General features: G+C 40.6%; 1 long non-coding RNA gene across 2 annotated transcripts in view; it reads left to right on the top strand.

Moving 5' to 3' along the window:
- Positions 1 to 15,573, top strand: part of LOC149818371 (uncharacterized) — a 46,449-nt gene that overhangs the window by 5,564 nt on the left and 25,312 nt on the right. The window contains exon 1 of one of the 2 annotated variants that reach the window (XR_016427400.1): positions 2,816 to 2,893. The exons of the other annotated variant lie outside the window; for it this stretch is intronic. This is a non-coding gene — a long non-coding RNA (uncharacterized LOC149818371). Of the gene's footprint in view, positions 1 to 2,815; positions 2,894 to 15,573 lie in introns of those variants that run through there. 2 annotated transcript variants of the gene reach the window in all.

Here is a 15,573-nt window from a genome sequence, read left to right as displayed (position 1 = left end):
CTCCAGCCAACACAGGGGCACATATACCGCCAAGGAGCCGAGGTAGCCTGTACCCCAACGCCCCCGAGGGAGAGCAAGATGATGACAATGGACGAAGAGAGTCCCCGCTCACCCAAGAGGACCTCGCGATGTCAGTAAAGGGGTCCACACCAGCCACCGATCGTCGAACGACGTGATAACCGAGTGGCCAACACGACCACCAAAACAAGGAGAGGCGAGATCTCGTTATATGGATCGAGGAGAGCCTGCTTGCCTGCCCTCTGGCCTTACCATCTCCTCGAAAATCAAAAAAGGCGAAAGAAAAGTAATAGTACCTTTGTCGAAAAGAAGAACATGAATAAATCGTTGGCACCCCAGAGCACGCAAACTGCACCCCCGAGCTTCGACGAAGAGATACAGACTGATAAATCGCAGGCACCCTAGAGCATGCCGCCTGCACCCCCAAGACAGCCGCCTGCACCCCCGAGTTGCAAGAATCACCGAAAGAGGGGCCCTCAGAGACAACGACATCACAGTGGATAGGCGGGCCCGACAAAGCAGAGCAGGAATCGACCCTACCCATGAGAGCTAGCGATCCACTGGGGCGGTCACGACAAAGATGGTTGAGTCTGAAACACTTCCCTGAGAACGACATCGGCGCGGTCGGCGACGACGACATCGGCACCCGAACAGAGCCGATCTTGATTTCCAAAAACAACGTTGAAGGGTCTTCCAATATGCCGATCTGGACCCAAGGCGCGAATGAAGTTTTGCAAGGGAGGTGCATCCCTCGCGAAGAGGCTCAACCTAGGGAGGAAGGAGAGGCTACCGCCCACGGGCGCCTAAGAACCGGGTGCCGCCGAGACCTGAACAACGAGGCACAATGGAGGCATGCATGACGCTTGCGAAAGTTGAGCGAAAGGCAACCCGCGCACCACCAGTCACCCGGTTTTGCTCGGGGAAGACGAGAACGAGAATGTTTTTTAGAGAAAGACTGTTGCCAGGTTGCTTTCACCTCCTGCCAGACCCGACCGACGCTTGAACTGGGAAACCTACGGAAGAAAAACGGAGCCCGGAGAGAGGCGCCAACAGAGCAAGCCTGAAGGGATTCCACCTTGATGGCTCAAAGGAATCGCCCAACATCATGAGCAAGCAGCGATCCGGCGGTGAGACAGGACGCTAAGGCCTCCGATAGGGAGAAAAACACATGAAAAGATAGGCGAAAAGGGAGAGCAACAGAAGCGCCTTGACGGCGAAGGGCGAAGGCGATCCCCCAATCGTTCAAAGCCTCTAGTATAGAAGAAAGATCAAGTTTGTTGACCCGCAGAGGGTTGGAGGCGCCTAAGCCCCAGAAGAAGAGGGATGGGTTAGGAATGAGTCACAGCCAACGACATAGAGAGGTGCAGGTGGAGATGACGCTTGAAGCCTGCAGGAGCAAGATGGAGGTGGAAACAGGGTGGGTGGGGTCACGAGTGGAGCTTCACAGATTGAGGAACAGGGTGGGTGGGGTCAGTAGAGGAGGCAAAACCAAAGTGGGGTCCGGCCATCAATGGTAGATCAACACCGAGAGCCAAATAGGAGTGCCCATGCTTTGGTTGGTGGGGTCAGTGGTGGAGCCTCGAGGGTAGAGGAGCAAGGTGGGTTGGGTCAGGGCGGAGGCAAGTGGGGTCATGCGACTCAGGCCGCTAAGGGCAGAAAAACAGGGAAGGCTGGCATCGACTGATGCTCGATAGAGGGAAGGGGGGATAGGGTTGCAGAGAAGGGAGAAACACACCTGATGCAGGTGGGGAGGATCTGCGATTTCGTTGAGGTTGCAGCGAGGGAGGGTCCGAGGTTGAGTAGCACGAGCGGGAGCTCCTGAACCAGTGGAAGGGACGGTGGTGAACCTTGGCAAAAGCGGTGGTGTTAGAGATCCTTGATGGCTTCTGCGAAATCGGGGTTGTCAGCTGATTGGGGATTCAGAAATGAGGGATTTCAATGAAAAAAAAAACCCAGATGGATGACAATGTAGATGTTGTCGGCATCGATTAGCTGCAGCCAGGGGCATAGCAGCGGATAGGGGACCACAGTCAGGGGCGGAGCTGAGGCCGTGGCAGAGGCAGAAAAGAGGAGAGTGGGACCAAAGCCAGGGGCGAAGCCGTGGACTCAAGGTCGCGGCAGAGGCGGAGCAGTGGGGAGGGGCCACAACTAGGTACGTAGCCGGGGAATCGTGAAAGAAAAAGGGAGAGTGTGGGGGGCTGGGCCGCTCGGCTATGGGGTCGCAGAGGCAAGGGCGGAACAGAGCCGCCGCAGCGGAGAGGGGACCACCATAGTGGTGTCGCTGGGAGGGCGGAGTGAGAGAGAGGGCAGAGCGAGAAAGAGCAGAGAGAGAGAGAGAGAGAGAGATCATAAGCAGAGTTGCAGCTTATGGAAAAGAACAATAAGAGAAACAAAGTGTGTGAACTTCGTGAGAGAGAGAGAGAGGTTTTGCTTAACGTGGTATCAGGGATGGAAATCTGGATAAAAAATAACGAGTTTTCATGGAAGAAATTTACCGGAAAGAATTACAAAAAGTCTTTTCAAAAATTTGTACACACTGCATTTCATGATACGATCATCGTGTTCACTTCTTTGCATGCAATCACTTGTAGAAAATCAAAATTCTGATATCTTCAATTTCTCATGAAAATATAGATTTAATGATGTTCATCCAATTCCTGTACTCACACACACATGCACACACACACACCCAATTAGTAATGGTTTTGCTCCATTGCTTAACAAGGATTGAGTTTATGCATGAGCTTGTGACTTGGATTATGAGTAAAGTGATTGATCATCAGGTTGTACCATTTGCAGGTTTGGTTTCCAAATATGCCTTTGCTGAATTCCGCAATACCTACAGTCACCACAATTCCATTTATAAGTCCATTAGGTATGCTGGTGTTATCATCGCAAAATTTTTAACTTTTTGCGAATCAAACTGACCTTTGAAAAAGTTTTTGAAAATAACTCGCCTCCGTTTTTAAAATGCGGGAAAATTCCGAAGAATGGGACTCGCCTGTCGGTACGAGGTTCAACCGTTCCTGCCACCTTTAACAGGGGTAATTGAACCAATGATCAATCTTATGCTCTACTCTATTCAGCTTGTCTAAATCATATTCTAATTTCTAAATGCACAAAGAATCAGGCATGTGCTATGAATTTTCAGAAAAATGCACATTTTGAAAACATGATGTTTGCTTTGAATGATTGAAATATCTTGGAAAATCGTGAATTGGGATTTGAAATATACTTCTGAGAGAAATAAAATCGATTTTGAGAAATCCTTGACATTTAGTGAAAATCGATTCTGAGAGACTTGGTTTCTCTTAATTCAAACTTGGAAATTGAAATTCTAACTTAGAAAATTTGAATTTGAAACTTGGGAAATACTTGAAATATCATTGGCAAATCCATATTCTTTTGAATAAGACTTAGAAAAATTCTGATTTCTCTAACTTCAAACTTTGAAATTGACTGCATAACTTTGGAAAATTGAGTTTATGAACTTGAGAAAAACACTTGAAATATTCTTTGAAATTCAATGCTTTTGGGAAAATCGATTTTGCTATAAGACTTAGGAGATTTTGAGAAAATGAACTTCTTTGAATTGAGATTGGAATTGGCAAATGCATGAAATGAATGAATATGGATTTGAGAAATACTTTTTGTATTTTTGAGAAATGCAGTGCATTTTTGAAGTTAGCCTAAGAGTGTAGGCTGAATGTGGCTAATGTGAAGATCATAAATCTGGGTATCATTCATATTCTGACTATGGCCATAAATACGAATTCCACCAAGTTTATAAACTTCATAGAAGCTAGTGCATGTGCCATTCGTGTAGACCATAGTGAGTTTGAATATGCATGAATCATCATCCAGCACACATTAACATTATAAAAGAAAATAAACTATATGCAATGCAACCTAAGCTAAGCAGGAAATGTAAATTCTTATTCCAAAGTTTAATTACAAATTACATCACTATTGAAATTTAAATACATGAAAAATAAAGTCTTCAATGTACCTGCAAAACTAGAAAACTTTGTTAATGAATATATGTTGGCTTTTCTAGATTTATCCAGTAATATCTAGAAATTACTGGATTTTGCTAGATATAAGCCTCTTCCTTGATTCCCTTAAAAAAAAATGATAAAGTATGAAATAAAATGGTATAAATATGAAAGAGAAGATATGGAATTTCGAAATTGGGGTCCAAATGACCAAAATACCCCTAATAACAATACTATGGCCTTGAAATTAGGGTTTTTAGAAAGATATTTTGATAAAATGCAAGTTTTGAAATTTGAATGGAATAAACTCAAACCAAATATGCTATGACATGATTAAAAATATGAAATTAGGGTTAGGGATTTCAAAATTTAGGTCAAATGACCAAATTGCCCCCGATAGCAAGACTATGGCCTTGAAATCAGGGTTTTTAGAGATAGATTTTTTTGTAAAAACTTAGGTTTTATGCACTAAATGAAACCAAATGAGCCTAAAGCATCCTAATATGATTATGAACATGATTAAATCCTAAAAATATATGCTCATGCACGAAAATCCAATAATATCACAAAAACTGTGATTTTAGCAGTGTTTTTGGATCTTTCAGGAACCCGGTTTTGCAATTTGCTTAATTCAGCCATCAAATGGATTTCAAAATCCATAAAAATTGGTACCTGCACTTTTTATAACTCTAATGTCGAATTGGAATTATAAAAATAATTTTTTGACATTAAATTAATCCGAAAATTGCATTAAACCCTAAAATATGCTATTTTTGACCTAATTCACCAACCAGTCTCAGTCCAAGACCTGAACCAGGGGTCAAACCTCCATAGAAATTTATTAAATTTTACAGAGACTAACTAGAAAAAAAAACAGAGATTTCCCAATTTACAAATCGGAAAAATCATCTCCGGTTAGGGAGAAACCCTTCCGGCAATCTGAGCTAAAATATATCACTTTTAACAGGGATTAAAACAGCTATTCCAGATTGAAAATACAGGAATAAATAGCAATCCTAAACAAAAATTTCTGCAATTTTAGTGGTGAATAGTAGACAGAAAAATAACAATACTCACTTTTTACAGATCTAAAATCGGATCTGTGGTTTGGGATTTATGACTAACACAAGTCTGATTAGGGTTTTGGTCCCTAACGAGCTTTAAATTTAAAAACAGATTCTCTAAATAGGGAAAAATACTAAACAGTGATAAAAAAATCCGAAAATTTCACAGAAGACAGATCTACTCAATGTGAATCTATAGCATTTTACAGATCTAAAATCGGATATAAGATGAGAGAAATATCATAACAGCAAGTTACCTTCTTGATTTTAACCACGATTTTAAGGCTTTAAAAACCCGATTTGATGTCTGATTTTTTTGACAGGGTTTCCGAGATCCAAAACCTCTGATTTTTCTACAGTAACTCAATAACTCATGCATGCACCACATATAAAAAAATCAGAAATAAACAATGAGTGCTTCAATCCGAAATAACATCATCTTTACTGTTCTAAACCTAGAACACACAGAAATTTAAGAAACTTGAAAAACCATGCATTAACTAATGTAAATAAATAAAATAAACCATAAACAGTAAATAAAAATTATTTCTATGCTGTAGAACGTAAAACAAACATGAATAAACCATGAAAATAAATTAAAAACAGGGAATCAATGGCTGGAATTTGATATCACCTTTAAAACATAGATTTAACCCATTAAAAAGGGCAAATCATATATTTTATTGGTTAATAATGCAAAGAATCATATTTAAATCAATTCTAATGGATTAAAATCTCTGTAAATCATCCAAAACAGGGTTAGATCACCTTCTTAAATTGTTCTTGCTGATTCTTGATGGTTCTTGAGGTTAAATCCATGGTTTAATCCATGAAGATGATGGTGCCAATGGCTAAATCATGCTTAAAACAATGAAAAACATTAAATAAAAACTAAAAATTAAAGAAAAAACATTACCTTGAGGTTGCTGCAATGGAGGAAGGGCTGGAGAGGAGAGAGAAGCTCCAAGAACTCAATAGGAGAGAGATGGGAAAATCGACCCCCCTTATGCCTCTATTTATAATAAAAAAATTAGGTTTAAAAATTGACAATTTTGAAAATTTTGGACTCTAAAGGAGGGGCGATTTTTGGGTGGAGTTACCTATATGCCCTTAGTCTAAATTATCCTAAATAGTTCCTAATTAACCCCTAGCTAAACCTAAGAATCCCCCAAATGTGGTGCCACTTGGCATTCTCTCACATTGGGTTTTTAAAACACTTTTAAAAACCTTTAAAAACACTAGTTTTAAAAACTAACTTTCAAAAATGAGTTTTTCAAAATGGTTTTGACTCTTCTAAACCTCTAACACTAACCAAGACACCAACTAACCCTAGTCTAGCCCTGACTTACTCGAATATGGCGCCACCCCGAGTGGGCCCTACTTGAGTTTTTCAAAAAGCGATTTTAAAACTTGAAATTGAAGGAGTTTTCAAAAGATTTTCAAAAGTAAACTTAAAATTAGGATTTTTGAAATGACATAAGGTCCTAACTGAGTTAGAATTCCTCTGGATATGGTGCCAACTGAGTGGGCCCACATCGAATTTTGAACATTTTTGAAATAAACACTGAAAATGGCTTTGAAAAGGGGTTAAAATCAGTATTTGAAATTCAAGATCTTTGAAAATAGGGTCTCAAGCGAACTGGAACTCCGGGTTAGAGTCCTGAACTCTTAGGACTCTGAGATTTTAGATTTTAAAAGCCAAATGAAAGAATTTTCAAAAGATTTTATCAAGAAATGATGAAATAAGTCAGAAAACACAGTCAGGGTTAGACTCCCAACTCGACCGAACTCTAAAATAGAGTCCTGAACTAACTGGACTCTGTAAAATGACCTAAATTTTGAAAATAATCGAAAAAGGCTAAAAATGGAAGTAAAACAGACTTAAAAACAGACTCTTGACTGGATTAGGACTCTGAGACAGAGTCCTGATCGGACTGAAACTTTCAAAAATTTGAGAAATTTGATGAATAGAGGAATTCAGAAGCAACACCACCTCAATGGGTCTCATCTGTGAATTGAAATCGATTAAAATTTGAATTTGAAATGAATCCAGATTGTTTCCTTGAGAAAATATTTCGAAATATAAAGTCCTGGGGTTGGAAAATGACAGAGTATTGAATAAAAACCCAGGTTTTGAAATTGATTTTGAAATAAAGCTTTAAAATTCAAATCTGGATTGAATGTTTTGAAAACAGGAGTGTTGGATCTCGAAAATGAGATGGGATGACATGCAATGCTATGTAATGCAATGAGATGTGATGAAATGAAATGCAAAATACATGCAATGATATGCAATAATCTGTGATGACCTATGAAATGGACAAACACTGGATGAGGGTTAAAATTTGGGGTGTTTACAGATGCCCCTCTTTGCTACTAAGCCGGTTGTGAGCCGAACTTAGTGGCAAAGAAAACACACCATATTTGGATTATAAAAATGCCCCAGTTAAATGAATCTGACTAGGTATGAAAGAATTTATTCAAATGATGATGGTAGATATGAAATGGGGAATAAGGAGAAAATTTTATTTAAAAAAGAAATGAGATTCAGGTTTTGCCCTTAACCTGGATGGGACGGGAAATAACTCGTATGGAACGAAGCTCAGGCTTAACCTTTAACCTGATTGGGAAATGAAATACCTCACCACGTGAGTCTCAGGTTTGTACCCTTGACCTGATCGGGCGGAGAATGAAATACCTCATCAAAGGAGGCCCAGGTTTATACCCTTAACCTGATTGGGCGGAAAATGGAATACCTCATCAAAGGAGGCCCAGGTTTATACCCTTAACCTGATTGGGCAAAAAATGGAATACCTCATCAAAGGAGGCTCAGGTTTATACTCTTAACCTGATTGGGCAGAAAATGGAATACCTCATCAAAGGAGGCTCAGGTTTATACCCTTAACCTGATTGGGCAGAAAATGGAATACCTCATCAAAGGAGGCTCAGGTTTATACCCTTAACCTGATTGGGTGATGATGGATGGAATCCTTGAAAGAAGAGACCGTGATGGAACCTTCGGATTTCCGCACAATGAATCCGATAGGGGTTTTGCAAAAGGAAGGAAATTGGGGTCCCTAAAGTTTGAAAAGGGATTGATTTTGGGCGCCTCATTGCTGAGACTAATTAACTTTTGAAATTGCCTTTTGCTGAAATTGGTGGCTTAACCTCAAGCCAAAATTGGACTGTCTATGGTGGGACAGTGGGGACACAGGGAAGTGTGCGAATCTGAGAGCACGTGCGCTCAGATTATACCGAAGAAGGGAAGGAATCTTGAAAACTCCCGTAATCAAGTCCTAAAAGGGATAACAACTGATGTCAGGATGCGCCAAAGATGAACCTCAAGATCTCGCCTCACGCCAGGATAGCTAGAAAATATTGTCAAAATGTTGAAAATTATTGTTGATTCAAAATAATTGAAAGTGATGCACATTGTTTTAAAAGTATTCCCTCTTTTCTACCTGAAGTATTACCTCCGACTGAGCTTAACTCCGTAGAATCAAGATTCGAATTCAAATTACTTGCGATTGGCTTTCTTTCAAGGAAGCTATCAATTTCCTTGACATGGACGGAAAAGAAAGTATTCTTGATATTGCGAGAGCTATTGGTGAAGGAATATTGATAAAAGAATTTCACAAAATTAAAGAAGGTTCTTGATAGATTTGGCAGTCTGATATCCTGGGATTCTTTTCTCATGATGATCTTTCTGCACTCTCTTTTTAGCAGATTGGAGCTCTCTTGGATATTTTGGGAATTATATCCTCCTTCATTTTGGAGATGTCCTGACTTTTCTTTCTTTTTTTTCTTTTGGAAGGGTACATCACAAACTCCTTCATCTCAGAGATGTTCCGATCCTTCTTTTCTCTCAGAGATTATCTCGATAGTTATTGGCTCTTTGGTAGGAAATCTCTTGATGATAGCTGGAATTAAATATCTTTTAGGGTTTGTCGGTAGGCTCATCACACTCGCCTTCATCTCGACGGTGATCTGAACTTTCCCTGGAAGGATCCGTCACAAACTCCGTCATCTTGGAGATGATCCAAATCTTCTTTGGCCCCGGGGGTCGACTCGCTTAATTCGCTTTCATCTTGACGACAATTGAGAGATCCCTTTTGCAGATATTTAATTGCATCTTAGGTGATTGAGGAGATATGAAAATTGAGTGGATTTTTCTGTATCACCCAGGATATTTCGACTACTTTATTTTTCAAGAATGGTCTTTAAAAATGTGCCATTGACTGCGATCAATATCAATCACTCATGGCTTTACAACAACATTGAATTCTCTTTGCTGGCCATATCGAGGATTTATTCTCCATCCTTTTGGTTGGCCAATAGAAAGATTTTGAACTTTGAATCCTTTTTCGCGAAAGCATTACCCTTTCGGAAGTAATAGTGGAGGTATTCTGAAGTAATAATTTTGTGCAATAAAGATTTTTGAAATCAATAAATATTTAAGGACAAATTGGCAAAACTTTCTTGAAATCCTTTTGTGAAATCGAGCATTTGAAGCACAACGCAACACATCTCTGACAAAAATTCTCTTCTCCTTTCCCCAAAGGAGAAGATTCAGAAATTGGAATTGGGAATTACTTCTCTCTTCCCTGAAGAGGAGGTGTTTGCAAAACGAACTTTCGAAGAGAAATTAAGCTTTCGTCAAAACTTCCTAACATTAGGCATCTCTTATGGAAAGGGGGCCGGAATTGGTGAGGTTGGTAAATTGGTCATGAAGGAACGAGTTCATCACACTCTCCCTGAAAAGAGGGTCCTTCATGATGAAATGGCCTAGTCTGAAATTATGGGGCCACAAGGAAAGCAAGTCTCCGTCGAGTCTCTCCCTATAAAAAGGGTTCCTTGTGTGAAATTTAGAATTTTGTTTTGCAAACGGTTCATAAAGACACGAGTCTCTTCAAACTCTCCCTGAAAAGGGGCTAAGTGAACGAATTGGATAGCATGCGAAAAGAGCGAGCTCCCTCGAACTCTCCCTATACAAAGGGTCTCTCGCAAGAGAAAATGATTGAAATTGGTATTGGGTGACTCAAAAGGGTCAAATTTTGGAAATTGGAATTTTGAAATTTGATATTTGAAATTGGAAAATTGGAAATTAGAAATTTGGAAATTTGGAAATTGATAATTGAAAATTGGAAATTGGAAATTTGGAAATTGGGAATTTGATGAGTGATCAGCACGAGGACTGAACTCAAGAGGTCGACTGACATGACACGAGTGCTCGATTTTGAAAAGATACCTGTATGCATACTGGTTTAAAAAAATGTACCAGTTTGGATACTGGATTTTGGAAGATTACCAGTACGAGCGCTGGATTTTGAAAGATTTCCAGTACGAGCGCTGGATTTTAAAAGGTTTCCAGTACGAGCGCTGGATTTTAAAAGGTTACCAGTACGAGCGCTGGATTTTAAATGGTTACCAGTACGAGCGCTGGATTTTAAATGGTTACCAGTACGAGCACTGGGTTTTGGAAATTTACCAACACGAACACTGGATTTTGAAAGTTTACCAGCACGAACACTGGATTTTTGAAAGTTTACCAGCACGAACACTGGATTTTTGAAAAATTACCAGCACGAACACTGGATTCTGAAGAATTACTAATTGATTTTGATGGAAAATTTTCAGTCTTCACCCTCACGACGACTCGGACAACTGTCGGGGTCTCAGGATTTATCCCTTATCCTGAATGGGTAATCGATGCTAATGCAAATTGATGCAGATGAATGCGAATGAATGCATGCAAATGCAAATGAATGTAAATGAGTGCACAGGCGTGCACAAGTGCGTGAAATGAGAGATTTGTTTATCCTGCCTGCATACGGAATATTTGTAGATAAAAACAAAATTTTAAAATGCCCCAGTGTAACTGGGAAAAGAATTTTGATCATTATTGAAGAAAATTTGGAAGGATTACAAAGAATAGAGAATTGTTCAAGTATAAAATTTTTTCAAATGTCGAGCATTGATGGGATCTGGTAATTCTATTCCATCAGCATTGATGAGTCGATATGAATTGCGAGGTAGTGCCTCTTTGACAACATAAGGACCTTCCCAATTTGGCGACCATTTGCCACCCGGGCGATGCCTGAGATAAGTTGTTGATCTGAGCACTAGATCATTGACCCGAAATTTTCTCTCAATGACAGATTTTGCATATTGTCGGGCTATCCTCTGGCGATAGGATTGAGCATGCTCTGCTGCTCTGAGCCTTCTTTCATCAAGCAAATCAAGTTGTACCAGTCGTTGTTGCTGATACTGATCAAGAGGTAATTCTAGAAGTGATGCAAATTTCAGAGCAGGTTTCTGAACATGTAGAGGCAGTACTACTTCAGTTCCGTAGACAAGTTCTGACGGAGTAGCATTCGTTGGAGCTCGAATGGTGGTTCTGTATGCCCATAATGCGTCATGAATCTTTTCATGCCAGTCACGGTCCGTTTCTAAAGTTCGCTCAGGATTCGAATCAGAATCTTGTTGGTGGCCTCTGCCTGACCATTCCCTTGAGGATAATAAGGAGCGGAAAAATGATGATGAATTCTGAATTTTGAGCAGAATGTCCTCATTCTCTCATTCTTGAAATGACTGTCATTATCCGACACAATATCATGCGGTATACCGAAGCGGCAAAGGATATTCTTATGGATGAAAGAGACCACATGTCGACCTTCTACTGTGCGTAGAGTGACTGCTTCTACCCATTTAGTAAAATATTCTGTTGTGGCAAGAAAATATTTATGGCCATTGTAGGCCGAAGGAGTGATGGGGCCTACAACATCGAAAGCCCACATGGAAAATGGCCATGGCGAGACGACAGATTGCAAGTATGTCGCTGGCGCATGAATGGAAGGCGCATGCATCTGACATTGAACGCACTTCTTTACAAAACGATAGCAATCTTGTTGCATAGTTCTCCAATAATATCCTGCTCGGATGATTTGTTTGACGAGAGTCTGATAGCCAACATGGCCACCGCAAATGCCTTCATGTGCTTCTTGCACGATTTCTTTGGCTTCTTCTTCGTCCAAACATCTGGAATATTCAGAACTGAATCCACGACGATAAAGGACGTCAGCAAGAATAAAATATCGAGCAGACATGCGTTGAATTGCTCGCTGCTCTCTCTTTGATAATTCTGGAGGAAATTCGCCAGTTTTAATGAAATTTTTGATATCATGATACCAAGGCTTCTTCTTCTGCTCAGCCTGGTTTATCTGCTCTATTGGGACGAAAGCGGGTTGATCAAGTCTGCCAATTTCAAATGAGCGACAAGATTCTCCACTCCTGAAAGACATGATGGATCCCAGATTAGCTAAACTGTCTGCAACTTGATTGAAATCTCTCTTGATATGGAAAAGTTGGAATTCTTCGAATTTGTTGGCAAGAGCTGAGACAATCTTCTGGTAAGGAAGTAATTTTTGATCTTTCACTTGCCATACGGCCAGAACTTGATTGACGATTAACAAAGAATCGCCATAAGCATACACTCTTTTGACATTGAAATCCTGTAGAATTTTCAGACCTTGTATCAAAGCTTCATACTCGGCCATATTATGAGTGCACTGAAAATCCAGTTTAAGAGAAAAAGGAATCATCTCCTTCTCTGGTGTAATTAGCAGAATTCCGATTCCTATGCCTGCCATATTCTTGGAACCGTCGAAGAATAAATTCCAAATTGGGGATTGTTGAATATTGCAGATCCGCTCATCGGGGAAATCATCCTCAGCTTTAACATCCTCTGCTAGAGGAAAATCTGCTAATTGGTCTGCAATTGCTTGGCCTTTGATAGATTGCTGAGAGACATATTGCAAGTCGTATTGCATTAATAGGACTTGCCATTTGGCGATCCGTCCGCTGAGAAATGGTTGTTCAAGAACGTACTTGAGAGGATTTAACTTAGATAGAATCTTGACTTCAGACGCCAATAGATAATGCCTCAATTTCTGACACATCCATACCAGAGCTAGGCATGTCTTCTCTATCTGAGAGTATTTCTTCTCATAATCAATAAAGGTCTTGCTCACATAGTAAATGGCATGTTCTATCAAGCTACCTTCTTCGTACTGCGCCAGGAATCCGCTGCAAGCAGCTTGATTAACTGAAATGTATAGCAATAGGGGTTTCCCTAATTCTGGCGGCTTTAAAACAGGAGGATTGAGAAGATATTTCTTGATGCGTTCGAACGATTGCTGACACTCTGGTCCCCATTCGAACTTCACTCCTTTTCTGAGCAAATGATTGAAAGGCTCACATCTCATGGCCAAATTAGAAATGAATCGCCGAATTGATTGCATGCATCCTTGAAGGCTACGCAATTCTTTGAGATTAGTTGGAGGCGGCATGCCAATGATAGCCTTGGCCTTAGCAGGATCCATCTCTATCCCCTTCTTGCTGACTAAGAAGCCTAGCAACTTGCCAGATTCGACTCCAAAAACACATTTTTGTGGATTGAGTCTTAGCTTGTAAAGAATGAGCCGCTTGAAAACTTGATTGAGAGCTTCGATGTGATCTTTCTCTTCTTTGGATTTTACTAGAATATCATCAACATATGCATCCATGATTTTGTGCATCTGATCATGGAATATAACGGCCATAGCGCGCTGATAAGTGGCTCCAGCATTCTTGAGCCCAAAAGGCATGACTGTATAACAGAAAGTGCCCCATGGAGTGGTAAAGGATGTTTTGGATTGGTCACGAGCGGCCAACTTGATTTGATTATATCCGGAGTATCCGTCCATAAAGGAAAACATAGCATGCCCGACTGTGCTATCGACTAGGAGATCAATGTTTGGGAGCGGATAGTCATCCTTTGGAGTGGCTTTATTGAGATCACGGAAGTCGATACAGATTCGCACTTTCCCATTCTTCTTATGAACTGCTATGATATTCGCCAACCAATCCGGGTAATCAATTGCTCGAATGAATCCTGCTTTAAGCAGATCCTCAAGTCCTTCCTTGACCTGTTGCTCGATTCGAGGATCCATTTTTCTCAACTTTTGCTTGACTGGTTTCGCCTCAGGCTTCAAAACGAGGCGATGTTCCACCAATTTCGGATCTAAACCTGGCATATCCTCATAAGTCCATGCGAATACTTCTTCATGCTGCTTGAGGAAATTAGTGAGCCTTTCTTTCTCTCTTGGGCTCAAACCACTGCCAATTTTGAGAATTCTAGGATCGTCTTCTGATCCGATATTGATATCCTCAGTCGGATCTTGAACTAAGGATGATGGCTCATCTTGCCTCTGAATCGATGCAAATTCTGGCAGTTCCTGAAGAGCTGAATCGAACTCTGCGGGTTCTTCTGACTGCTTTGCAGTTTGACTACATTCTGCTCTTATTCTGACCTGATGAATTATTGCTGATTTCGAACAAGCTTTTGGATTAAAGACGAGCTTCTTGATAGATCGGGAAGACATTCTGAAAATTGGAGGATAAATTGATTTAGGAAAATTGCTCATCATGAAATAAATTGCTTTTATTGAAAATAATTGGAAAGATAAAAGAGCAAAATGATTTCAATTTTGTGAAGATTTAATACTGAGGAATAAAGAGACAAATGGCACCAAGATAGACAAAGGAAACTGGCAACTTTATTGAAAGATAGAATTAATCAAAATGACAATGATGAAAATGAAATGGGATATCATCCCGACAATAGAATAGAAAAAGAAAGACAAAGGAATTCTTCTAATGTGCCCCCTTAATGAAAACAGTCCCTTTCTGAGATCTTCGACCATTAAAGCCCAATCCGGCTCTTTTAGGGCAGTGCTGAGGAATCACTGGTTCAAGACGACCATCTTCATTTTTGCCTAGGCCTCGAAAAGGCTGGTAGCTATGCTTTACTAGTAAATCAAACCCTTTTTTAGCCTTCATAAATTGGGAGAATAGGGGATGACCCTTAAGAGTGCTGTAATCAATTCGTCCTCCAATCTTGAAGAACTGTGGACCTCCCCATCGGGTCGCAGCCACTGTATGCTCGGGTTGCTCTGCCGTCTGCATTATTCCTGAATCATCTTCGAAGCTGACCTCTTCAATACCCCTAATGCTAGGGATATCAGTAGTGAAAGAGGGCCTGGGAACCATGGGCTGTGCTAGCCTCTGCTCCGGATCTTCGCCTAAGACTGTCGTGATCATACCACCTTTTGACCACTTGATGCATTGATGCAGAGTAGACGGTACTGCGTTTGTGTTGTGGATCCATGGTCTCCCGAGAAGTAGATTATAAGTGGGCGGCACATTGACCACGTGAAAGAGAATTGAATGGATCGAGTAGTCAATGAAGATCTCTAGGAATATTTTTCCTTTCGCTGTTTGGCCATGATTGTCAAACCCATAAATGGTGATTGGATCTGGAATGTATTCTTCTTCTTTTATGCCCAAAGCTTTGGCGGTCATTTTCGGACATATATTGAGGCTGCTGCCTCCATCGATCAGCACATGAGGAACTGTCATCCCTCTGGTTCGAACCACAACATACAAGGCATTGTTGT

This window comes from Nuphar pumila, chromosome 13 (genome assembly GCF_984573655.1).
Source record: "Nuphar pumila chromosome 13, dmNupPumi1.hap1.1, whole genome shotgun sequence".
Taxonomy (NCBI): domain Eukaryota; kingdom Viridiplantae; phylum Streptophyta; class Magnoliopsida; order Nymphaeales; family Nymphaeaceae; genus Nuphar; species Nuphar pumila.
This window is presented reverse-complemented; position numbering and strand designations above follow the sequence as displayed.